The sequence below is a fragment of the Triticum aestivum genome, chromosome 3A (genome assembly GCF_018294505.1).
Source record: "Triticum aestivum cultivar Chinese Spring chromosome 3A, IWGSC CS RefSeq v2.1, whole genome shotgun sequence".
Classification (NCBI taxonomy): Eukaryota; Viridiplantae; Streptophyta; class Magnoliopsida; order Poales; family Poaceae; genus Triticum; species Triticum aestivum.
The window spans coordinates 13,884,674-13,911,715 of record NC_057800.1 but is presented as its reverse complement, the minus strand read 5'-3'; positions in this window follow the sequence as shown (position 1 = coordinate 13,911,715).

Genomic DNA, 27,042 nt, shown 5'->3' with positions numbered 1-27,042 from the left:
TGATGATTTCCCCCTCCCGGAGGGAAGTTTCCCCGGCAGAACAGCTCCGCCGGAGCCGTAGATTGGTTCTGCCAAGGTTCCGCCTTGTGGCGGTGGAGTTTCATCCCGTTGCTTATGATTTTTTCCTCGACAAAAGACTCCATGTAGCCAAAGATGGGCATCGAAGGGCCACTAGGGGGGCCACGAGGCAGGGGTGCGCCCCCACCCTCGTGGACGGTGGGTGGCCCCCCTCTGGTACTTCTTTCGCCCAATATTTTTTATATATTCTGAAAATAATTCCCGTGGAGTTTCAAGACTTTTGGAGATGTACAGAATAGGTCTCTAATATTTGCTCCTTTTCCAGCCCAGAATTCCAGCTGCCGGCATTCCCCCTCTTCATGTAAACCTTGTAAAATAAGAGAGAATAGGTATAAGTATTGTGACATAATGTGTAATAACAGCTCATAATGCAATAAATATCAATATAAAAGCATGATACAAAATGGACGTATCATGGACTCTAGCAATAGAACCCCATTTGTTTTCCTTTTCGTCTTCCCATTCAAACTTCCACGGGTTCCTTTGTAAGAGGGAGTCATCAAACCGAGGGCTCATGTGGAAAGTTTCCAATGTTTGTTTACGAAATTATGAAGAAAAGTTGGCATTTTATTTTTTATATATTGTTAGCGTCTAGTATGTTTATCCTGTAGAAAACATATCGGATTACACGACAAATGTGACGAAGACGACATCATAAGGCCATGTATCTATTGGGTAACTTCCAAAAGCGGTATTTGAAGTGCAGTTATGCTATCATCAAGAAATTATAGAGCGGCGCGACAATTGATACAAGCACACAATAAATCATGCATCCTTATTCCTCTTCGATTTAATGAAAAATCATAGAAGTTTTAGAAGATTGGGTCCCGAGACATTTTTTGCCATATTGGTTGTTTGTTTCTTATGATTGAATAGTACAACGTTTCTTTAAGGTATTTTTCACAAAAAGGACAAGATATATTATAAATATTCATCAAAAGTACAAAACATCTCAAACATAATCAAAATTACATGAAGGTCCATGAAAAAAAACTGCCTCGGTGAGAGATCTGGAGGAAACTTTTTGACACCGCCATCGCAACCTTCGAAGCAAAAGCCATGGAGAGCCAAAGACTTAACGGAGACACTACATTAATAAACACGTATGGAAACAAAAGCCCCTGGGCCCCCTCCCTCTGTTGTAGCCAAATCAACCTGTGAAGTTAAGGCACCCCAATAACGCATATTATATGGGGCCCCTTCCTTACATGTAGCGGCTAGGTCACGGGTCGAGGGGAAACAATTCATTACACAAATGCGTGAAGCTTTATTGGCCATTTCATATTAACTATCATAACAATCAAGAGAGAGATAAGTGATGAACTGCCCTCCTAGGGAGAGTTTGGGCGGGATTTTTTGTGTGGACACTAGCAATAAAACCCATTTGATTTCCCTTTGGTCTTCCAATTCAAACTTCCACGGGTTCCTTTGTAACAGGTAGTCATCATACCGAGGGAATTTTTATTAAATTATGAATGAAAATGTGGCCTTTTCTTTTCCTATAATGTTAGCCTCTAGTATGTTAAACCTATAGAAAACATACGAGCTTAAACCACAAATATAACAACGACACATAAGGCCATGTAATTGATGGGTAAGTTCGAAAAGGGATATTTGAAGTGCAATTATGCTATCATAAAAAAATTATAGAGTGGCGCAACATTTGATACAAGCACGCAATAAATCGGGTGTCGTTACAACTCTTTGATTTAAAGAAAATTCATATGAGTTCAGAAGATTGGATACTTAACCATTTTTTGCCATATAGTTTATTTGACTCGTATGCTTGAATAACATAGTGTTTCTTTTAAGGTGTTTTTTTTGCAAAAAGGACCAGGTCTATTATAAAGATTCGGCGGAAGTACTAGCACCTCAAACATAATAAAAATTACATCGAGGTTCATGGACTACCGAATGACCACCGCTGCCGAACCGCTCTGGCTGCTCCCATAGCGGAGTTGATCTAACCTTGTCGATGACAGTGAGGAAGCCTTTGTACACGGGCCATTGAGGACCGATGCACCAAAGCCATAGTCATTGTTGTTGCATAATTGAATAAACATGAAGAACTGATACCAAAACTAACCATTGCGTATACAAGGCGAGAAACCCTAACCTCACCGCCTGAGGAGCTAACAGGAATCACAGATCAAATTACTTACCTAGCCCAATATGCCTGCGCCTAGATTGCAATGCTCCTCCTTATATGCCAAACACACCTGGACGGAGGGAGTATTATTGTAAGTGCATCTAGTGCCACCCCTATTTGGTTTTGAAGTATTGACGACAAACCTATTTGAGGGACTAATGTGTTTGTGAGAATTGCAGGATAACACAGGTAGAAGTCCCTCGTTGATTCGGTTTTCCTACCAGAGATGACCCCTAAAAATATATGAAGACATTGAAGTCAAAGGTGGTATGTGAAGATATTCACATTAAAGACTATGACAAGAGAAGACATCGCATGAAGCCTATGGAGCTCGAAGACTTAGATATTTCGTAGTTCTTCTTCTTCGTTGAGTCATAGGAACCACCGTACTGTTAAGTGGGGTCCAAAAGAACCAGTCAGAATGACTGAAGTGATGCTTAACCAAAACCTATGTCTTCGAGTGAAGACTATGAGAGCGAATCTTGTCCAGAGTTGGACAAGTCAGCTTTGCTTGTAGCCCAAGTAAAGTTGTCGTGTGTGTTTGAAATCTGACCGTTGGAACACGTGTCAGTTCCTTAGTGACCCAGAGTCATTTCGGACAAATCAGGTCGGGTTGCCTAGTGGCTATAAATAGCCCACCCCCTACAACCATAAACGGTTGGCGGCTCAGAGTTAGAGTGCGGCTTTTGTCGTTTGAGAGCAACACACCTCGAAGCCTTTGAGAGAGAATTCCTTGCGAGGATAAAGCCCTAACCACCCAGAGCCAAAGAGTGTTAGGCATCACTTAAGTCTTCTTGTCTGTGTGATCTGAAGACTTATTACACTTGAGGACTGTGAATCCTCCAGCCGGTTAGGCATCACGTTCTGAGCATCCAAGAGTCATTGTGGATCGCCGGTGAACAAAGTCTGTGAAGATTTGGGAGTCTACCTTGAAGACTTACCAGAGTGATTGGCGAGGTCTGTGTGACCTTAGCTCAAGGGGAATACGGTGAGGACTGGGTGTCCTAAGCTGCGTGTTCAGGACTGGGTGTCCGGGACTGTGTGTCCTCAGGTTTAAATACCTAGCCGCCCTAACCAGACGTACAGTTGTCACAGCAACTGGAACTGGTCCAACAAATCATTGTCTTCAACGAGTCACTGGTTTCATCCTTCCCTTCCCTTTACTTACTGTTGGTCCTTGTGAAGTCATCATATGATTACACTATCTTTTGTCTTCACTGAGTGACTGCTTGTTCTGATTGGCTTCCTAATATGTTCCTACCTGATCCTTACTACCTAGTTGCTATTAGTCATTGTGCTTTCACTTCATTGAATACTTGACTATGGTTTGCCTAGTGTAGTCTACCTTCCGCTGCATGGTAATAGGTTTATTTCTATCGCTTGTCTTTGAAACTTCCACGTTTTGAAGACTTTCATAAAAATCACCTATTCACCCCCCTCTAGTCGATATAACGCACTTTCAATTGGTATCAGAGCAAGGTACTCCCTTGTTCTGTGTGATTCGGTTTAATCACCTGGAGTTTTAGCTATGTCGACTACAGGGATAATTAAAGTCTCCGCTGCGTGCCCCGTCTTCGATGGAACTGAATGTCCCTACTGGAAGAATAAGATGCGCATGCATCTTGAAGCCATTGACGTCGACCTATGGTATGTTGTCAAGAAAGGCGTTCCCAAGGCTGGAGAAGGTGTCACTGCTGCTGATGTCAAGAAGTTTGTTCAACTGGACTCTACTGCCAAGAATATCATCTATGGTCATCTGACCAAAGGATAGTATGGCCGCGTGAGTGCTTTGGAAACATCTAAGCTAGTCTGGGACTGGCTCTCCAAGGTCAACGAAGGCGTCTCAACCCAGAGAGATCAGAGAATCAGTGTCCTTTGCAACCTCTTCAACCACTTCAAGAGAAATGACAATGAGAATGTCCAGCTCACGTTTGATCGACTCACTGACATCACAAATGAGCTTCAAGCTCTCGGCGCCACTGAGATCACCAAGCATGAAGTCGTCAAGACACTCCTGAGATCACTTGATAGCTCATTTGACACCCTAGCCCTGATGATTCAAGAACGTCCAGACTTCAAGACACTCGATCCGTCTGACATACCTGAGAGGCTCAACACACACGAGTTTTAGCTTTCTGAGAAAAGAGACATCTACGGTCCCAACTATGGGCGAACTCGTGCCTTGAAGGCAAAAGCTGTCACCACATCTGAAGAAGAATCTGACAGCAGTTCTGATGATCCTAAAGACATTGGAAAGGAGCGTGCTATGCTTGTGAAGAAGTTCCAAAAATTCACCAAGAAGAAAGGCTTCAGAAAGTCTTCACGATCAAGCTCAAGGAATGATGAAGCTTCTGCTCATGACTACAAGAAAATATCATGCCACAAGTGCAAGAAACCTGGCCACTACATCTCTGAGTGTCCGCGGTGGGACAATGAGAACAAGAAGAAGAAGAAGAAGAAGAAGAAGAGCAAGGAGTATGACTCCGACGACAAGAAGAAGAAGAAATATTCAAAGTCTTCTTCCAAGTCTTCCTCCAAGTCTTCATCACACAAGAAGAGCTCATCTGGCAAGGCACGTGCGTTTGTTGGCAAGGAAATGGATTCAGAGGAGGAGTCCGCTTTTGAGGAGGCGGAGGTGGAGTCTGAGGAGGAGTCTGATTCTGGCATTGCGAGTCTGGCTACAGCATGCGTTGCCAAGTCCATCTTCAACACTAAAGACAATGACTCCATCACCGACATCGATGCAAATGACAAGAACTACTCCGCTCCTACCTACTGCTTCATGGCACGCGGTGCCAAGGTAAACACACGCACTACTCACTATCAAACATCTAGTGACGATGACTCTGATTGTGGTTCCAAACCCAGCTACAAAATACTCGCTAAAATTGCAACTGAACAACAGAAAACCATGGAACACATTCAAAAACTGTTAGACAAAAGTGATGATCTGTTAGACGCTGAAATGACTCGATCTCAGTCCTTAATTGAAGACATAAAAAATCTTCACGTTAAGTATGAGGAACTTGAAAGTCGTCATGAAACGCTCTCAATAGCTCATGAAAGGCTTTCCTATGATTATCTTCAAAGGAATCAAGATCTTGAGAAATTGAGAGCGGCTCATGAAGATCTTCAAAAAGAAAACGAGTCGCTTCACGCCGAACAGATCAGTTCAGCTCAGGAAGGATTTGAACCACCATGTCTTAAATGCATTGAGCGTGATAATGCTACTTCTGTTGCTGAATGTTCTACTACTGTTATTGTTGCAATATCTTCAACTGTCGATGTGGGAACTAACCCCTCTGCTGAGGATATCACTGCTATTGCTGATGAGAATGCTAGGTTGAAGACATTGCTTGAAACAGGGATGTACAAAAGTCTCAAAGGGCATCAGACACTATGTGATGTCCTCAAAAGGCAGATCCTGAACCGAAACCCTAGGAAAGAGGGTGTTGGGTTCGAAAGGAAAATGAATGCTGATGGCTCTTACTAGAAACCTGAGCAGTACCCCAAAACCACATGGGTTGCTGCAAAGGAACCTTCAACAGATCCATCCACTCTATCTGGCTTCACTTGTGCTAACCCCATTGTTATTGATGAATCCTTTGATGCAAACTACAAACTGTTTAAGAATCAGAATGGTGAAGTGTTTGCCAGATATATTGGTACTAACTGCAGGAATGGACCGCCTACAAAGAAGATCTGGATGCCGAAAAGGTGTTTGGAGAATCTTCCTGTGAATGTCATCATGACACCACAGGTGAAGAAGACAAACCCTAGACCACAGTCTTCATACGGTCCAAAGGCTTCATACAGACAGAGGACTCACCTGAGTCTCACTAACGCAAATGTTTTGCAGGGAAGCCATACTCAGGCCTATGAATATGAGCGCGGTTCATCAAACCGACATGTTCATAAGACCAAGAACTATTCTGCTTATTCTTATGAGTACTATTGTCCACCTGCAAGACTTTTTGCTAGGGCTCCAAAGCCAAAGTTCTCAGATGCTACACTTAGACTTATCGCTTCTAAGCCACCCTTGAAGATGTGGGTGGCTAAGAAAGCTTAACTCTCTTTTGCAGGGACGGGTCTCCAGCAGAAAACCAAAATCGTCTGACGCTATTGCTGGGGACCTTAAACATCTTGTAGGGCGCAAGATCAAATGCCCAAATGGTCTTATTATGTACTTCATTCCTGAATCGCTTGCTACTCTCCCTATCAGTCCAAATCTCGATCTAAGCTTTCATAACCCACTGGTTCGTCAAATTTTTTTGCTTCACAATTCTCTTCTTGAAGCCTATCCCCCTAACTGCACTGTAGGGTACGACACCAGCATCTTCAGAATGGATTATTGATAGTGGGTGTACCAATCACATGACTGGCAAGAGAAGCCTTCTTATGGACTCAACCTTACGTCCATCCGACAAGAGTCACATCACATTTGCCGACACTGGTAAAAGTAAGGTATTGGGTCTAGGTAGAGTTGCAATCTCAAAGGATCAACACATGGATAAAGTCATGCTTGTTGAATCCCTTGGCTTCAACTTAATGTTTGTCTCAATGCTTTGCGATTTAAATATGATCATGATGTTTGGAAAATATCATTGCCTTGTTCTAATGGAATCTGACAAGTCTCTAGTGTTTGAAGGGTATAGGAAAGATGATTTGTACGTGGTAGATTTCTTAGCAGGACCACAGCCTGCCATATGTCTTTTGGCAAAAGCTTCAGAATGCTGGCTCTGGCATCGGAGGCTAGGGCATGCTGGCATGAGGAACCTCCACACCCTTGCAAAGAAGAAGCATGTCATAGGCATCGAGGGCGTCAAGTTCAAGAAAGACCACTTATGCGGTGCCTGTGAAGCAGGAAAGATGACGAGGGACAAACATCCCTCGAAGACAATCATGACAACAACTCGACCCTTCAAACTGCTCCACATGGATCTTTTCGGTCCCACTCATTACTCAACTCTTACTACTACTGCTTGTCTTTATGGCTTTGTCATTGTTGATGATTATTCTAGATATACTTGGGTGCACATAATCCTCTACAAGACTGAAGTACAGGATGTCTTCAGACGCTTCGCCAATCGAGCAATGAACAACTATGGCGCCAAGATAAAGCACATCAGAAGTGACAATGGCACCGAATTCAAGAACACTGGCCTTGATACATATCTTGATACTTTGGGCATCACACATGAATTCTTAGTTCCGTACACGCCACAGCAAAATGGCGTCGTCGAACGCAAGAACAGAACACTCATTGCTATGGCCCGAACGATGCTAGATGAATACAAGACTCCAAGAAAATTCTGGCCTGAAGCCATTGATACTGCATGCCATACAATCAATCGTGTTTATCTTCACAAGCTTCTGAACAAGACATCTTATGAGCTCCTTACTAGCAAGAAGCCAAATGTCAGATACTTCGGAGTATTTGGCGCCAGGTGCTGGATCAAGGATCCACATCACACTTCAAAATTTGCACCAAAAGCACATGAGGGTTTTATGCTTGGATATGGAAAGGATTCGCACTCCTACAGAGTCTTAAATCTCTTTCATTATAAAGTGGTTGAAATAGTGGATGTGCGGTTCGATGAGACTAACGGTTCACAAAGAGAGCACCTGCCAAATGTGCTAGATGAAGTTCCATCCAGTGAATCAATCAAACTTATGGGAACTGGAGAAATCATACCCTCTGAAGCTCAACCTGAAGAAGAACTTATCATCTCCGCACCCGATCAACCTGAAGACAATGCTCAGCCAGAAGATAATCCTTCTAACAATGACAATGATCAGCAAGAGCAAAATCTTCGCCCTATACATCCTCGTGTTGCCAATGAAGTGCAGATTGAGAGAATAATTGATAGCATCAATGCATCAGGTCCGCTCACTTGTTCAAGGGCAACACAGCTAGCAAATTTCTGTGGGCACTTCGCATTTGTCTCAATAACAGAACCCAAGAAAGTTGAAGAAGCCTTCATGGAACCTGAATGGATTCAAGCTATGCAAGACGAGCTTCAACAGTTTGAGCTGAATAATTTATGGGAACTGGTTAAGCATCCTGATCCTCGGAAGCACAATATAATAGGCACCAAATGGATATACCGCAACAAGCAAGATGAGCATGGTCAAGTTGTCAGAAACAAAGCTCGTCTCGTTGCTCAAGGATATACTCAAGTTTAAGGGATTGACTTCGATGAAACATTTGCTCCTGTGGCTCGACTTGAAGCCATACGCATATTGCTGGCCTATGCAAATCATCATAACATACTTCTATATCAAATGGATGTGAAGAGCGCTTTTCTCAATGGCAAGATTGAAGAAGAAGTGTATGTTGCACAACCGCCTGGCTTTGAAGATCCAAAGCATCCTGACATGGTATACAAACTCAACAAGGCACTGTATGGCCTCAAACAAGCCCCTCAGGCTTGGTATGACACACTCAAATACTTCCTGAAGAGCAAAGGCTTCACACCTGGTTCCCTCGACCCCACTCTCTTCACGAAGACATATGATGGTGAACTGTTTGTGTGCCAAATATATGTGGATGACATTATCTTCGGCTGCACCAATCAGAAATACAGTGAAGAGTTTGGATATATGATGCAAGAGCAATATCAGATGTCCATGATGGGAGACCTGAAGTTCTTCCTCGGTCTTCAAATACGACAGCAACGCAACGGCATCTTCATATCTCAAGAGAAGTATCTCAAAGATTGCCTAAACAAGTTCGGTATGCAAGACTGCAAAGGCTTCACGACGCCAATGCCAGCCAAACATCATCTGGGTCCCGACGACAATGGTAAAGAGTTCGATCAAAAGGTATACCGCTCCATGATTGGCTCTTTACTTTATCTATGTGCATCTAGGCCAGATATTATGCTTAGTGTTTGCATGTGTGCTTGATTCCAAGCGGCACCAAAGGAATCACATCACTTAGCTGTGAAGCGAATTCTTCGATATTTGGCTCACACCCCAACTCTAGGATTACGGTATCCAAAGGGCTCAGAGTTTGATCTGGTTGGATTCTCGGATGCTGATTATGCTGGTGACAAGGTGGATCGCAAGTCTACATCAGGCACATGTCATTTTCTGGGACGATCACTTGTATGTTGGTCTTCAAAGAAGCAGAATTGTGTATCTCTCTCCACTGCTGAATCTGAATACATTGCTGCTGGATCTTGCTGCGCTCAGCTTCTGTGGATGAAGCAAACACTCAAAGACTATGGCATTCATCTGAAGCAAGTGCCACTCTACTGTGACAACGAAAGCGCCATCAAGATTGCCAACAACCCAGTTCAGCACTCGAAGACAAAGCACATTGAGATTCGTCATCACTTTCTCAGAGATCATGTTGTGAAGGAAGACATTGATATCATACACGTCAACACTGAAGAGCAATTGGCAGATATCTTCACCAAGCCCTTGGATGAGAAGAGATTTTGCAAGTTACGGTGTGAGCTAAATATCTTGGAATCCTCAAATGTCCTGTGATCAGGCACACATCCTAACACTTATGCATATTGATGACTTAGATGTGCAACACACGAAGTAAAGTATATCTTCAATCAATGAAGACATGCATTCTAAGTGTGAATACATTAATGAGGAATTTGACTTCGGAGCGCCACGATAATTGTGCGCCGTGTCTGGGTCTAATACTTCCTATACGGTGGGTAACGCCACCACCAAATGTTCTGCTTGAAGTGTTTCACTCATGGCGTTACATTTGCTATGTCTTCACATTTGGTTTGGCTTTAATCTCAACATGTCTTCATGATTATCTTCACTATGTTGATTATATATATATATACTAGTGTTCTGTCCTCTACAACATTCACTTATAGCTATGTCTTCTTGTTGAATCTTTTGAACTAAGTGAATGTGATCGGACCCTAACCTCTCTATGCTTTCTATCTCAAACTCTATCTCTCCAAATCATATGCATTCTTTTGAACCTGTCAAATGTCTTCTCTGCGTCCTTGTCAGCAGAAGATACAGAGATAAACATTAAGTACGCTTTCAATGCTAATTCCTTCATCTGAAACCCGGAGAAGTGGGAACGACCACCCGACAATTCAGGCGTGCGTGGGACGTGGAACAACCTCTGATATGCTGCATGATGGCCACGTGTTCCTCAGATGTGAATCGCCAGGGGCACCTGTGTAATAACACTGAGCCACCCCTGCCCCTATAAATACGCGCCACACCACAGTCATTATCTCTTCTTTCACTCTCGCACGAACCCTAGCGCCACCGCTAGCCCTCGACGACGCCGGTGACGAAGCGCTTAGCTGCCGCAACCTCTCCGACACCGTCTTCACGCCGACCGCGGACATCGTCTTCTCCGCCGTCGCCGTAGGTGTCCTCCGTCGCCAAGTTAGGGCATGGACAATCGGACTGCTCGGCCTCCTCTTCCACTCCGTCTAGCAGTTCTTCGTGTGGTAAATAAAAACTTCCTTTTTACGGCCCCTTTGATCCTATAGATTCGTCACTTTCTACCACAAGCAGTTTCTGTTCACACAAGTTGGATCTATTTCATACTGCATCTCATAATATGCCTAGTATATTCACTTATGCTTCACAAAGTAGTTAGATTCCTCACTTGTACTGATCCATGGATTCGTACAAATCTGGAACCAACTCCTTATCTATGAGTGAATGTCTTCGCACAATGAGGTCAATGTCTTCTAAACTGATTTATCTTCAAAATCTTCTGAGAATGCATATGACCTCTTCCCCTTCCCTCGCACCTTAATGCTATCATAGGTACATGTCCGTGGGAGAATCCCTTGGTTCTCATAGTCTGCATTCATTTGCAGAATTCTTACAGTATCACATAAATTCTCCCGAAGCCAGTTCCTGTTTGTCCAGCAAGAGAAAGCCTTTGAAGCCTTTGAACGTATTGAAGCCATTCAGTTTAAAGTTCATGGCTTCAGAGAAATCAGTAAGGAAGGGTGGCAGAAAGCGTCAAGGAGAAACATCAAGAGATCTGCCCGATGACCCCTCAGAGCTGTACAAGACGGATCCTGAAGAGGATTACAATCAGCGCAAGACACGAATCCAATGGATTCGACGATATTGGGCAGAACATTGGTTCAAGTACAGATTTGTGACAAAGGAATATGCTGAAAAGAATGCCATCAAGCGACCATGGGGAGACATCCTCTACAAAAATCTTCAACCCGGGTCCAGAGATGAAGCCATTGAACAAGGCTTCTATCCCTACATGGTCCGTGGACCACAGCCTGCGGATGCTGACCCATCGTCACTACTATGGTGTCGTGACGACAATCTGTTCAAGCGCAACTTCCAGTTTGCCCAGAATTTGGCAAAGCAGAACAAGAAGTCTTTGGGATTAGACTTCAACCCTGGTCCCTCTGCTCCCCGTGTCGATGGCACCCGTGAAGCTGAACCCAATCTTCTTGGGCCCTTCTACAACTTGGAAGGTCTCATCACTCATATCGTGGTTCAAGGGACAGCCGTGAATGAGCCTGCAGATGACGCTGAATCAGATGAAGCGCCTGCAGCGCCGAAGCCAAAGAAGTTGAAGCATCCTAAAGCTTCAAAGCCTGCCTCTACACCAAAAATCTCACGGGCGAAGCCACTGGCTACTGCACCTCCTGAAGACAGTGTGCAGTCTGAAGATTTGTCACGCATCTCCAAGCCCCAGAAAGTCAAGATGCCTCTGCCACACACCGGCCAAGAACTGACAGCTGCTGCTATTCTGCGCAACGATGCCATCGATCTGTCTAGTGATGAAGATCTTGCAGATGACACTCTTAAGCAACTAATCAAGAGCAAAGAAGAAGCAGAAATCTTCAATGATCTGCCTCTCTTTGACGTGGCAATCATCCACAACTTCATTGATGAGTGGTTTGACACGCCCAACCTCAGCTTCGAAGATCTGCAACTTCCAATTGGCCTCAGTGTCGCCTTCCATGGCGCCATTGCTTCAGAGCTAACTCTAGCTCAGCTCATCGTCGAACTGAAGCAAAAGATTGACTTTGAGAAAGCTCAGTTTAAGAAGCATATGGCCAAACTCAGCGTGCAAGAGGTGAAAAAACTTCAAGATTATGCTGCACGAGCTCAAAGAAGCCTTCCTCAAGAAAAATGCAGAAGCTCGGGGTTCTCATGAGCGCATGAAGAGCCTGGCTGACAAGTGTGTGCAAGGCTACAACGAGGCTGAGAAGCGCAAGGCCCTTGGGCGTCCGGGCATTGATCCCAGGATGGCTGCTAAGTAGAAGAAGAAGCCCACTGTGGCCGAACCCAACGCGCCAAGGCAGGAAGCAGATCCCATTGTCTTCCCAACTAGCATGACGGGCTCGAAGCCTAAGTGTAAGTGCATCTAGTGCCACCCCTAGTTGGTTTTGGAGTATTGACGACAAACCTAGTTGAGGGACTAATGTGTTTGTGAGAATTGCAGGATAACACAGGTAGAAGTCCCTCATTGATTCGGTTTTACTACCAGAGATGACCCCTAAAAATGTATGAAGACATTGAAGTCAAAGGTGGTATATGAAGATATTCACATTGAAGACTACGACAAAAGAAGACACGATATGAAGCCTATGGAGCTCAAAGACTTAGATCTTTCGTAGTTCTTTTTCTTTTGCGTTGAGTCATAGGAACCACCGTACTGTTAAGTGGGGTCTAGGAGAACCAGTCAGAATGACTGAAGTGATGCCTAAACCAAAAACCTATGTCTTTGAGTGAAGACAATGAGAGTGAATCTTGTCCAGAGCCGGACAAGTCAGCTTTGCTTGTAGCCCAAGTAAAGTTGTCGCGTGAGTTTGAAATCTGACCGTTGGAACACGTGTCAGTTCCTTAGTGACCCAGGGTCATTTCGGACAAATCAGGTCGGGTTGCCAAGTGGCTATAAATAGCCCACCCCCTACAACCATAAGCGGTTGGCTGCTCAGATTTCAGTGCACGGCTTTTGTCGTTTAAGAGCAACCCACCTCGAAGCCTTTGAGAGAAAATTCCTAGCGAGGAGAAAGCCCTAACCACCCAGAGCCAGAGTAAATTGGGCATCACTTAAGTCTTCTTGTCTGAGTGATCTGAAGACTTACTACACTTGAGGACTGTGCATCCTCCAGACGGTTAGGCGTCGCGTTCTGAGCATCCAAGAGACATTGTGGATTGCCAGTGAACGAAGTCTGTGAAGGTTTGGGAGTCTACCTTGAAGACTTACCTGAGTGATTGGGAGAGGACTATGTGACCTTAGCTCAAGGAGAATACGGTGAGGACTTGGTATCCTGAGCTGCGTGTTCAGGACTGGGTGTCCGGGACTGTGTGTCCTAAGGTTTAAATACCTAGCCGCTCCAACCAGACGTACAATTGTCGCGGCAACTGGAACTGGTCCAACACATCATTGTCTTCAACGAGTCACTGGTTTCATCTTCACTTCCTTTTACTTACTGTTACTCATTGTGAAGCCATTACATGCCTGCTATAGACTTTGTCTTCACAACGTAATTGTATGATTTGTTCAGCTTCATAACTTCTTCCTACCTGATCCTTATTACACTGCAGCTACTTGTCATTGAGCTTTCACTCTATTGAATACTTGACCATGGCTTGTCTAGTGTAATCTAACTTCCGTTGCATAGTAATAGGCATATCTCTGCTGTTTGTCTTCATAACTTCCACGTTTTGAAGACTTCCATAAAAATCGCCTATTCATCCCCCCCCCCCTCTAGTCGATATAACACACTTTCAATTGGTATTAGAACAAGGTGCTCCCTTGTTCTGTGTGATTCGGTTTAACCACCTGGAGTTTTAGCTATGTCGACTGCAGGGATAATTAAAGTCTCCGCTGCGTGCCCCCTCTTCGATGGAACTGAATATCCCTACTGGAAGAATAAGATGCGTATGCATCTTGAAGCCATTGACGTCGACCTATGGTATGTCGTCGAGAACGGCGTTCCCAAGGCTGGAGAAGGTGTCACTGCTGCTGATGTCAAGAAATTCGTTCAACTGGACTCTACTGCCAAGAACATCATCTGTGGTCATCTGACCAAAGGACAGTATGGCCGTGTGAGTGCTTTGAAGACATCCAAGCTGGTCTGGGACTGGCTCTCCAAGGTCAATGAAGGCATCTCAACTCAGAGAGATCAGAGAATCAGCGTTCTTCGCAACCTCTTCAACCGCTTCAAGCGAAATGATAATGAGAATGTCCAGCACACATTTGATCGGCTCACTGACATCACAAATGAGCTTCAAGCCCTCGGCGCTACTGAGATCACCAAACATGAAATCGTCAAGACGCTGCTGAGATCACTTAATAGTTCGTTTGACATCCTAGCCCTGATGATTCAAGAACGTCCTGATTTCAAGACACTCGATCCGTCTGACATACTTGAGAGGCTCAACACACATGAGTTTCAGCTTTCTGAGAAAAGAGATATCTACGGTCCAAACTATGGGCGAACTCGTGCCTTGAAGGCAAAAGCTGTTTCCTCATCTGAAGAAGAATCTGACAGTAGTTCTGATGATCCTTAAGACATTGGAAGGGAACTTGCAATGCTTGTGAAGAAGTTCCAAAAGTTCACCAAGAAGAAAGGCTTCAGAAAGTCTTCACAGTCAAGCTTAAGGAATGATAAAGCTTCTGCTCATGACTACAAGAAGAAAACATGTCACAAGTGCAAGAAACTTGGCCACTTCATCTCTGAGTGTCCACAGTGGGACAATGAGAACAAAAAGAAGAAGAAGAGCAAGGAATATGACTCTGACGACAAGAAGAAGAAGAAGAAATACTCAAAGTCTTCTTCCAAGTCTTCCTCAAAGTCTTCATCACACAAGAAGAGCTCATCTGGCAAGGCACGTGCGTTTGTTGGCAAGGAAATGGATTCAGAGGAGGAGTCCGCTTCTGAGGAGGCAGAGGTGGAGTCTGAGGAGGAGTCTGATTCTGGCATTGCAAGTCTGGCTACAGCATACGTCGCCAAGTCCATCTTCAACACTGAAGACAATGACCTCATCACCAACAACGATGCAAATGACAAGGACTACTCCACTCCTACCTACTGCTTCATGGCACGCGGTGCCAAGGTAAACAAACGCACTACTCACTATCAAACATCTAGTGACGATGACTCTAATTGTGATTCAAAACCCGGTTACAGAACACTCGCTAAAATTGCAACTGAACAAAGAAAGCCATGGAACATATTCAAAAACTGTTAGACAGAAGTGATGATCTGTTGGGTGCTGAAATGACTCGATCTGAATCCTTAATTGAAGACATAAAAAATCTTCACGTTAAGTATCAGGAACTTGAAGATCGTCATGATACTCTCTCAACAACTCATGAAAAGCTTTCCTATGATTATCTTCAAAGGAAGCAAGAACTTGAGAAATTGAGAGTGGCTCATGAAGATCTTCAAAAGGAAAACGAGTCACTTCGCGTCGAACAGATCAGTTCCGCTCAGGAAGGATTTGAACCACCTTGTCTTAAATGCATTGAGCGTGATAATGCTACTTCTGTTGCTGAATGTTCCACTGCTACTGCTGTTGCAATATCTTCAACTATTGATGTGGTAACTAACCCCTCTGCTGAGGATACCACTGCTATTGCTGATGAGAGTGCTAGGTTGAAGACATTGCTTGAAACAGGGATGTACAAAAGTCTTAAAGGGCATCAGACGCTATGTGATGTCCTGAAAAAGCAGATTCTGAACCGAAACCCTAGGAAAGAGGGTGTAGGGTTCGTAAGGAAAATAAATGCAGATGGCTCTTACTGGAAACCTGAGTAGTACCCCAAAACCAAGTGGGTTGCTGCAAAGGAACCTTCAGCAGATCCATCCAATTTATCTGGCTTCACCTCTGCTAACCCCATTATCATTGATGAATCCTTTGATGCAAACTATGTACTGTTTAAAAATCAGAACGGTGTAGTGTTTGCCAGGTACATTGGTACTAACTGCAGGAATGGACCGCCTATGAAGAAGATCTGGGTTCCGAAAGAGTATCTAGAAAATCTTCCTGTGAATGTCTTCATGACACCTCACATGAAGAAGACAAACCTCAGTCCAAAGGCTTCATGCAGACAGAGGACTCACCTGAGTCACACTAACGCAAATGTTTTGCAGGGAAACCATACTCATGCATATGAATATGAGAGCGGTTCATCAAACCGTCATGTTCATATGACCAAAAATTATTCTGCCTATTCTTATGAGTACTATTGTCCGCCTGCTAGACTGTTTGCTAGGGCTCCAAAACCAAAATTCTCAGATGCTGCACTTAGATTTATTGCTTCTAAGCCACCCTTGAAGATGTGGGTGGTTAAGAAAGCTTAACTCTCTTTTGCAGGGAAAGGTCTCCAGCAGAAAAACAAAATCTTCTGACGCTATTGCTGGGGACCTTAAAAATCTTGTAGGGCGCAAGATAAAATGCCCGAATGGCATCATTATGTACTTCATTCCTGAATCGCATGCTACTCTCCCTATTAGTCCTAATCTGGATCTAAGTTTTCATAACCCACTGGTTCGTCAAATGTTTTTGCTTCACAATTCTCTTCGTGAAGCCTATCCCCCTAACTGCACTGTAGGGTACGACACCAGCGTCTTCAAAGTCTTCAGAATGAATTATTGATAGTGGGTGTACAAATCACATGACTGGCAAAAGAAGCCTTCTTATGGACTCAACCTTACATCCATGCGACAAGAGCCACATCACATTTGCTAACACTGGTAAAAGTAAGGTATTGGGTCTAGGTAGAGTTGCAATCTCAAAGGATCAACACATGGATAAAGTCATGCTTGTTGAATCCCTTGGTTTCAACTTAATGTGTGTCTCAATGCTTTGCGATTTGAACATGGTCGTAATATTTGGAAAATATCGTTGCCTTGTACTAATGGAATCTGACAAGTCTCTAGTGTTTGAAGGGTATCGGAAAGATGATTTGTATGTGGTAGATTTCTCAGCAGGGCCACAACTTGCAGTATGTCTTCTTGCAAAAGCTTCAGAATGCTGGCTTTGGCATCGGAGGCTTGGGCATGCTGGCATGAGGAACCTCCACACCCTTGCGAAGAAGAAACATGTCATAGGCATCGAGGGCGTCAAGTTCAAGAAAGATCACTTATGCGGTGCCTGTGAAGCAGGGAAGATGACGAGGGCAAAACATCCCTCGAAGACAATCATGACCACTACTCGACCCTTCGAACTGCTTCACATGGATCTTTTTGGTCCCACTCACTACTCAACTTTTACTACTACTGCTTGCCTCTATGGCTTTGTCATTGTTGATGATTACTCTAGATACACTTGGGTGCACATAATCCTTTACAAGACTGAAGTGCGGGATGTCTTCAGACGCTTCACCAATCGTGCTATGAATAATTTTAGCGCCAAGATAAAGCACATCAGAAGTGACAATGGCACTGAATTCAAGAACACTGGCCTTGATACATATCTTGATACCTTGGGCATCTCACATGAATTCTCAGCTCCGTACACGCCACAGCAGAATGGCGTCGTTGAATGCAAGAACAGAACACTCATTGAGATGGCCAGAACGATGCTAGATGAATACAAGACTCCAAGAAAATTCTAGACTGAAGCCATTGACACTGCATGCCATACAATCAATCGTGTTTATCTTCACAAGCTTCTGAACAAGACATCTTATGAGCTCCTTACTGGTAAAAAGCCAAATGTCAGTTACTTCAGAGTATTTGGCGCAAGGTGCTGCATCAAGGACCCACATCACACCTCAAAATTTGCACCAAAAGCACATGAGGGTTTTATGCTTGGATATGGAAAGGATTCGCACTCCTACAGAGTCTTCAATCTCTTTCATTACAAAGTGGTTGAAACAGTGGATGTGCGGTTCGATGAGACCAATGGATCACAAAGAGAACAGCTGCCAAGTGTGCTAGATGAAGTTCCATCCAGTGAATCAATCAAGCTAATGGGAACTGGAGAGATTATACCTTATGAAGCTCATCCTGAAGAAGAACTTATCATTTCAGCACCTGATCAACATGAAGACATTGCTCAGCCTGAAGACATTCCTTCCAACAACGACAGTGAACAGCAAGAGCAAAGTCTTCGACCTGTACATCCTCGCGTTGCCAATGAAGTGCAGACTGAAAGAATAATTGATAGCATCAATGCACCTGGTCCACTCACTCGTTCAAGGGCAACTCAGCTAGCAAATTTCTGTGGGCACTTCGCATTCGTCTCAATATCAGAACCCAAGAAAGTTGAAGAAGCCTTCATGGAATCTGAATGAATTCAAGCTATGCAAGAAGAGCTTCAACAGTTTGAACTGAATAATGTATGGGAACTGGTTAAGTGTCCTGATCCACGGAAGCACAATATAATAGGCACCAAATGGATATACCGCAACAAGCAAGATGAGCATGGTCAAGTTGTCAAAAACAAAGCTCGTCTCGTTGCTCAAGGATATACTCAAGTGGAAGGCATTGACTTTGATGAAACATTTGCTCCTGTGGCTAGGCTTGAAGCCATACGCATACTGCTGGCCTATGCAAATCATCATAACATACTTCTATATCAAATGGATGTGAAGAGTGCCTTTCTCAATGGCAAGATTGAAGAAGAAGTGTATGTTGCACAACCGCCTGGCTTTGAAAATCCAAAACATCCTGACATGGTATACAAGCTCAACAAGGCACTGTATGGCCTCAAACAAGCCCCTAGGGCCTGGTATGACACACTCAAATACTTCCTGAAGAGCAAAGGCTTCATACCTGGTTCCCTAGATTCCACTCTTTTCACGAAGACATATGATGATGAACTGTTTGTGTGCCAAATATATGTGGATGACATTATCTTCGGCTGCACCAATCAGAAGTACAGTGAAGAGTTTGGATATATGATAAAAGAGCAATATCAGATGTCCATGATGGGGGAGCTGAAGTTCTTCCTTGGTCTTCAAATACGACAACAACGCAATGGCATCTTCATATCTCAAGAGAAGTATCTCAAAGATTGCCAGAAGAAGTTTGGTATGCAAGACTGCAAAGGCTTCACAACACCAATGCCAGCCAAACATCATCTGGGTCCTGACGACAATGGTAAAGAGTTCGATCAAAAGGTATACCGCTCCATGATTGGTCCTTTACTTTATTTATGTGCATCTAGGCCAGATATTATGCTTAGTGTTTGCATGTGTGCTCGATTTCAAGCGGCACCAAAGGAGTCGCATCACTTAGCTGTGAAGAGAATTCTTTGATATTTGGCTCACACCCCAACTCTAGGATTATGGTATCCAAAGGGCTTAGAGTTTGATTTGGTTGGATTCTCGAATGCTGATTATGCTGGTGACAAAGTTGACCGCAAGTCTACATCAGGCACTTGTCATTTTCTGGGACGATCACTTGTATGTTGGTCTTCAAAGAAGCAGAACTGTGTATCTCTCTCCACTGCTGAATCTGAATACATTGCTGCTGGATCTTGCTGCGCTCAGCTTATGTGGATGAAGCAAACACTCAAGGACTATGGCATTCATCTGAAGTAAGTGCCACTTTACTGCGACAACGAAAGCGCCATCAAGATTGCCAACAACCCAGTTCAGCACTCGGAGACAAAGCACATTGAAATTCGTCATCACTTTCTCAGAGATCATGTTGTGAAGGAAGACATTGAGATCATACACGTCAACACTGAAGAGCAATTGGCAGATATCTTCACCAAGCCCTTGGATGAAAAGAGGTTTTGCAAGTTACGGTGTGAGCTGAATATCCTAGAATCCTCAAATGTCCTGTGATCAGGCACACATCCTAACCCTTATGCATATTGATGACTTAGATGTGCATCACACGAAGTAAAGTATATCTTCAATCAATGAAGACATACATTCTAAGTGTGAATACATTAATGTGGAATTTGACTTCGGAGCGCCACGATAATTGTGCGCCGTGTCTGGGTCTAATACTTCCTATACGGTGGGTAACGCCACCACCAGACGTTCTATTTTAAAGTGTTTCACTCATGGCGTTACCTTGCAATGTCTTCACATTTGGTTTGGCTTCAATCTCAACATGTCTTCATGATTATCTTCACTATGTTGATTATATAGATATATATATATATATACTAGTGTTCTGTCCTCTACAGCATTCACTTATAGCTATGTCTTCTTGTTGAATCTTTTGAACTAAGTGAATGTGATCAGACCCTAACCTCTCTATGCTCTCTATCTCAAAATTCTATCTCTCCAAGTCATATGCATTCTATTGAAACTGTCGAATGTCTTCTCTGCGTCCTTGTCAGTAGAAGACACAGAGACAACATTTAAGTCCGTTTTCAATGCTCATTTATCCACATGAAATCCGGAGAAGTAGGAACGACCACCCGACAATCCAGGCATGCGTGGGACGTGGAACTGCCCCCAAAATACCGCATGATGGCCACGTATTACTCAAATGCAAATCACCAGGGGCACCTGTGTAATAGCACAGTGCCGCCCCTGTGCCTATAAATACACACTTACAGCGGTAACTATCTCTTCTTCCACCCTCGCACGAACCCTAGCGCCATCGCTAGCTTTCGACGACGCCGGCGACGAAGCGCTTCGCTGCCGCAACCTCTCCGACATCGTCCTCACGCCGACCGCGGACATCATCCTCTACGCCGTCGCCGTAGGTCTCCTCCATCGCCAAGTTAGGGCACGGACGAGTGAACTGCTCGGCCTCATCTCTCGCTCCGTCTAGCAGTTCTCAGTGTGGTAAATAAAATTGCCTTTTTACAGCACCGTTAATCCTATTGATCTGTCACTTTCTACCACAAGCAGTTTCTGCTCACACAAACTAGATCTCTCTCAAACTGCATCTCATAACATGCCTAGAATATTCACTTGTGCTTTAAAAGGTAGTTAGATTCCTCACTTGTACTGATCTGTGGATTCGTACAAATCTGGAACCAACTTCTTATCTATGAGTGGATGTCTTTGCACGATGAGGTCAATCTCTTCTAAACTGATTTATCTTCAAAACCTTCTGAGAATGCATATGACCTCTTCCCCTTCCCTCGCACCTTAATGCTGTCACAGGTACATGTCTGTGGGAGAATCCTTTGGTTCTCATAGTCTGCATTCATTTGCAGAATTCCTACAGCATCACATAAATTCTCCTGAAGCCAGTTCCTGTTGGTCCAGCAAGAAAAAGCCTTTGAAGCCTTTGAACGTCTTGAAGCCTTTCAAGTTAAAGTTTATGGATTTAGAAACAGCAGCAAGGAAGGGGGGCAGACAGCGACGTGGAGGAACATCCAAAGATCTGCCTGATGAACTGGCAGAAATGTATAAAACAGATCCTGAAGAGAATTATGGTCAGCACAAGACCCGAATCCAATGGATTCGACGCTATTGGGCAGAACAATGGTTCAAATACCACTTCACAACCCAAGAGTATGCTGAGAAAAGTGCAATCAAAAGACCGTGGGGAGACATCTTATACAAGAATCTTGTACCCAGGTCCAGAGATAAAGCTATTGCCCAAAGCTTCTATCCATGCATGGTTCGTGGGCCACAGCCTAATGATGCACATCCGTCGTCACTACTCTGGTGTCGTGATGACAATCTGTTCAAGCGCAACTTTCAGTTTGCCCAAAACTCAGCGAAGCAGAACAAGAAGAAATTTGGGTTAGACTTCAACCCAGGTCCTTCAGCACCAAGGGCAGATGGCACACGAGAAGCAGAGCCCAATGTCATCGGTCTGTATGCCAACCTTGAAGGCCTCATCACCTACATCTTGGTTTAAGGGACTGCAGTGAATGAGCCTGCAGCTGATACTGAGTCTGATGAAGCGCCTGCAGTGCCTGCAGTGCCGAAGCCAAAACAGTTGAAGAAGCCAAAAGCTTCAAAGCCGGCCCCTTCACCAAAAATCTCAAAGGTGAAGCCATTGGCAACTGCACCTCCTGAAGATAGTGTGCAGTCTGAAGACTTATCACGCGTCTCAAGGCACCAGAAGGCCAAGATGCCTCTATCTCACACTGGCAAAGAGCTCACAGCTGCTGCCATCCTGCGCAGCGAAGCCATTGATCTGTCAAGTGATGAAGATCTTGCAAATGACGCTCTTGAGCAGCTCATCAAGAGCAAACAAGAAGCAGAAATCTTTAATAATCTGCCTCTCTTTGATGTCACCATCATCCATAGCTTCATTGACGAGTGGTTTGACACGCCAAACATCAGCTTTGAAGATCTGCAGCTACCTATTGGCCTCAGTGTCGCCTTCCAAGGCGTCATTGCTTCAGAACTTGCAATTGCTCAGCGCATTGTTGAACTGAAGCAGAAGATTGACTATGAAAAGGCTCAGTTCAAGAAGCGCATGGCCAAGCTCAGCGTGTAGGAAGTGAAGAACTTCAAGACAATGATGCATGAGCTAAAGGAAAACTTTCTGAAGAAGCATGCAGAAGCTCAGGGTTCACGTGAGCGGATGAAGTCTCTGGCTGACAGATGTGTGCAAGCCTACAATGAGGCTGAGAAGCGCAAGGCACTTGGGCGTCCTGTCATCGACCCCAGGATGACCACAAAGAAAAAGAAGAAGACTGTTCCAGCTGAACCAGAGGCACCAAGGCAGGAAGCAGTTCCGCTTGTCTTCCCAACTGCAATGACTGGCTCGAAGTCAAAGAGCCGGTCAACAGCTTCAGAGCTCAAGAAGACAAGAACTGCTGAGGCTGAAGCCAGGAAGAGGAAAAGCTCTAAAGCCTCTCCTACTGCCCCCAGCAAGAAAAAGAGAAAGATCGAGAAAGCTCGGGCTGCTCCCATAGAGCCCTTGATAGTTGAACCCATCTATATGGTTCACCCTGACGCAGAACGTCAACTGACGGTTCATGAGCCTGCTTCCACAGAGGCTCCTGAAGCTGAAGATATTCCAGCAGCTGATCCCATCGCTGCTGAAGACATTGGTCATCATGACAATGTAGAAGATGATGCAGCCCTTCCTCAGTTAGAACACATCGAACTCATCAGCATTGGTCGTCCATTGATGCCAATTGCACAGGATGCTTCATGGGCGAATCACCCTCAAGAGGAAGAAGACGATGAGGCCCAGCCCACTCCAACCCCACAGGCATCGTCTGCGTTCCGCAGGCTTCGCAAAGGTCCAAGGCCTCAAGTCTATGCTGAAGACATTCCGGCTGCATCAGCCGCAGAAGAAGTACCACAAGAGCCCACTCCTCTGCTCCACCAAGAAGCAGTTCTCCAGGAGAACGTGCTTGTGACAGACCCTCCTGCTAGTCAAGCGGAAGATGAAAATCTTGAGGCTGCCACAACCAACAACGAAGCTAATGTGGAGCCCTCCCCAGCAAAAGCTTCTGAAGATAGCGAAGCCACTGAACCCACCGCTTCTGTTCCTGGGTCTGCTGCCGGTCCCCAATTTAACTATCATGTTGAGCACAGGCCTCAGGTCCAGAAGCCAATCCCAAGACTGCCAAGGTTTCCAGGTCTTGCATCAGCACCTGGCTCCTTCAACATCAATGGCCTCAGGGCAGATAATACTTTCTTCAATAGCTCCAAGAACCCCTATTCAAGGGAAAGGATTTCATCAGATAGGTTCTGGAGCTATCCTCAGCGCAGCTACTACTCTTGCATACTATACAATCAAGGTCGCATTTTCCCGCACAAGCGCCTTGATGTTGAAGCTATTGCTGGTCTGCCCTGTCTAGAGGAAGCGTTGGATTGCTTCAAACAAGTGGGTCTGCTGCAGTTTGTCACTGATGAAGAGCATTGGAACGAAGAGCTCCTGCTACAATTCTATGCCACACTGCACATCAAAGGATACAACAGAGATCCGAAGACATGGGTCCTGGAGTGGATGACCGGCAACGTTCATCATGAAGCCAATGCATTTGATATCATTGAGCTCACTGGCCTGCCCACTCCAGGCGAATTCTTCGAGCAAGGCTGTCGGCTACACACTGAAGCTATTGAGAGCATATTTCAGAGGCCTGAACCGAATATGAGTCAGATGCTCTTCATGATGAAGCCATTGCCCCATGATGCTCCTTATCCCACAGAGTTCTTCGTTGAAGACCTTGAGTACCTGCCCGAGACCATCTATCACATCATCCGGCGGACTCTCTGGCCCATTAAAGGACACTCTCCAAATGCCAAGATCGAGGGTGCAATGAAGACTCTGATATTCAGTGTCCCTCATGGCAAATGCTTCAACGCACAGGATTTCTTCATACGCCAACTAGCTGCATCTGGCTCAGATCTGTTTGGTTTAAAGTTCTATGCTCCTTGGGTAATGAGGCTGATCAAACTTCACTCTGCCATCTCGTATCAGCCCTCAGCCCGCAACCATCGGATCTTCTTGTCTGATGTGGATACCTCTGCTGAAGCCATCTATCCTGAACCTGCCAAGCAACCTCTAAGTCTTCAGAATGCAGAACACCAGAGCTTCACTCAGAATGTTGAAGGTGTTGAAGCCATCTCCAGGGTGTGTCCTTTGGCTGGCACTACACGTGCGCCACATCCTGCTTCAACTGAAGCCACTGACAGTGCCACTGCTTCAAGACCCAAGAAGCGCACTCTTGTTCTTAACGACTGAGAGCTTCTTGTGGCCCTTCATCAAAAGCAGGATAGGCATCATGACTGGTTGAAGAGACAGATGAAAAGTCTCTTGGTGGATGTAAATCGCATCCGAAATCTTGCCACCAAGAATGCATTCGTTGCACATGAAACCTGTTGCCGCACATGGCAAGGGCTAACGATGATGCTTTCTGAAGCTGATCTTCAAGAGGATGGCTTCACTGAGAGATTCAAGTTTGACTCCACACCTCCTCGAAGAGCTGTGCTGCTGGGAACTCCATCCCTTGAAGATTCTGAGTTCTCTTCCTCTGCCGCCACAGTCACTGCCAGAATCATTAAGGAAGAAGACGATGCTACTTCACCGCCATATGCTTCAGCACCTCCAAGCTCTTCTGCACCACCAACCAACACCAACAACCCTGCTACTTCACCTACTCCTCATGGGAACGAGTAGAGACTCTATGTCTTCAAACCTTTTTGGTCATTACTGACAAAAGGGGGAGAAGCATATGAGATATTGATAGTCTTCAAGCGGGTTCATATGGGCGGGTGCCTTATATTTTGCTTCGTGCTTACAACTCTCGTTTTTGCTACATTTGGTTCTTATGAGTTGTAACACTTAAACCAGATGGTCGTCTGCTACTTGTTTGCCACCCTGTTTTGCGAAGATAAATTCCGCATGTGCGACGATAAATTCCGCACTTATCTCATTCTGCAGACGTCCATTTTCCATTATGCATGTCATTATCTTCATATACTTTCACATGCATAGTGGATTATCATCATAAGCTGAAGTGGATCTCCACAAGTACAACCTGCCATGTGCATTTGCATTCCAAAAGCAAATTAACTTATATGCACATCTTCAGGGGGAGCCCTTGCAACTTATGAAGACAATTCCTTATCCTTTACAATTTCACAGACTATATTCCCCGTTGAAAACTTCAACTAGTTTGTCATCAATCACCAAAAAAGGGTGAGATTGTAAGTGCATCTAGTGCCACCCCTAGTTGGTTTTGGAGTATTGACGACAAACCTAGTTGAGGGACTAATGTGTTTGTGAGAATTGCAGGATAACACAGGTAGAAGTCCCTCATTGATTCGGTTTTACTACCAGAGATGACCCCTAAAAATATATGAAGATATTGAAGTCAAAGGTGGTATATGAAGATATTCACATTGAAGACTATGACAAAAGAAGACACGATATAAAGCCTATGGAGCTCGAAGACTTAGATCTTTCGTAGTTCTTTTTCTTTTGCGTTGAGTCATAGGAACCACCGTACTGTTAAGTGGGGTCCAGGAGAACCAGTCAGAATGACTGAAGTGATGCCTAAACCAAGAACCTATGTCTTCGAGTGAAGACAATGAGAGTGAATCTTGTCCAGAGCCGGACAAGTCAGCTTTGTTTGTAGCCCAAGTAAAGTTGTCGCATGAGTTTGAAATATGACCGTTGGAACACGTGTCAGTTCCTTAGTGACCCAGGGTCATTTCAGACAAATCAGGTCGGGTTGCCAAGTGGCTATAAATAGTCCACCCCCTACAACCATAAGCGGTTGGCTGCTCAGATTTCAGTGCATGGCTTTTGTCGTTTGAGAGCAACCCACCTCGAAGCCTTTGAGAGAAAATTCCTAGCGAGGAGAAAGCCCTAACCACCCAGAGCCAGAGTAAATTGGGCATCACTTAAGTCTTCTTGTCTGAGTGATCTGAAGATTTATTACACTTGAGGACTATGCATCCTCCAGACGGTTAGGCGTCACGTTCTGAGCATCCAAGAGACATTGTGGATTGCCAGTGAACGAAGTCTGTGAAGGTTTGGGAGTCTACCTTGAAGACTTACCTGAGTGATTGGGCGAGGACTATGTGACCTTAGCTCAAGGAGAATACGGTGAGGACTTGGTGTCCTGAGCTGCGTGTTCAGGACTGGGTGTTTGGGACTGTGTGTCCTAAGGTTTAAATACCTAGCCGCTCCAACCAGACGTACAGTTGTCACAGCAACTCAAACTAGTCCAACACATCATTGTCTTCAACGAGTCACTGATTTCATCTTCACTTCCTTTTACTTACTGTTACTCATTGTGAAGCCATTACATGCCTGCTATATCCTTTGTCTTCAGAACGTAACTGTATGATTTGTTCGGCTTCATAACTTCTTCCTACCTGATCCTTATTACACTGCAGCTACTTGTCATTATGCTTTCACTCTATTGAATACTTGACCATGGCTTGTCTAGTGTAATCTAACTTCCGCTGCATAGTAATAGGCATATCTCTGCTGTTTGTCTTCATAACTTCCACGTTTTGAAGACTT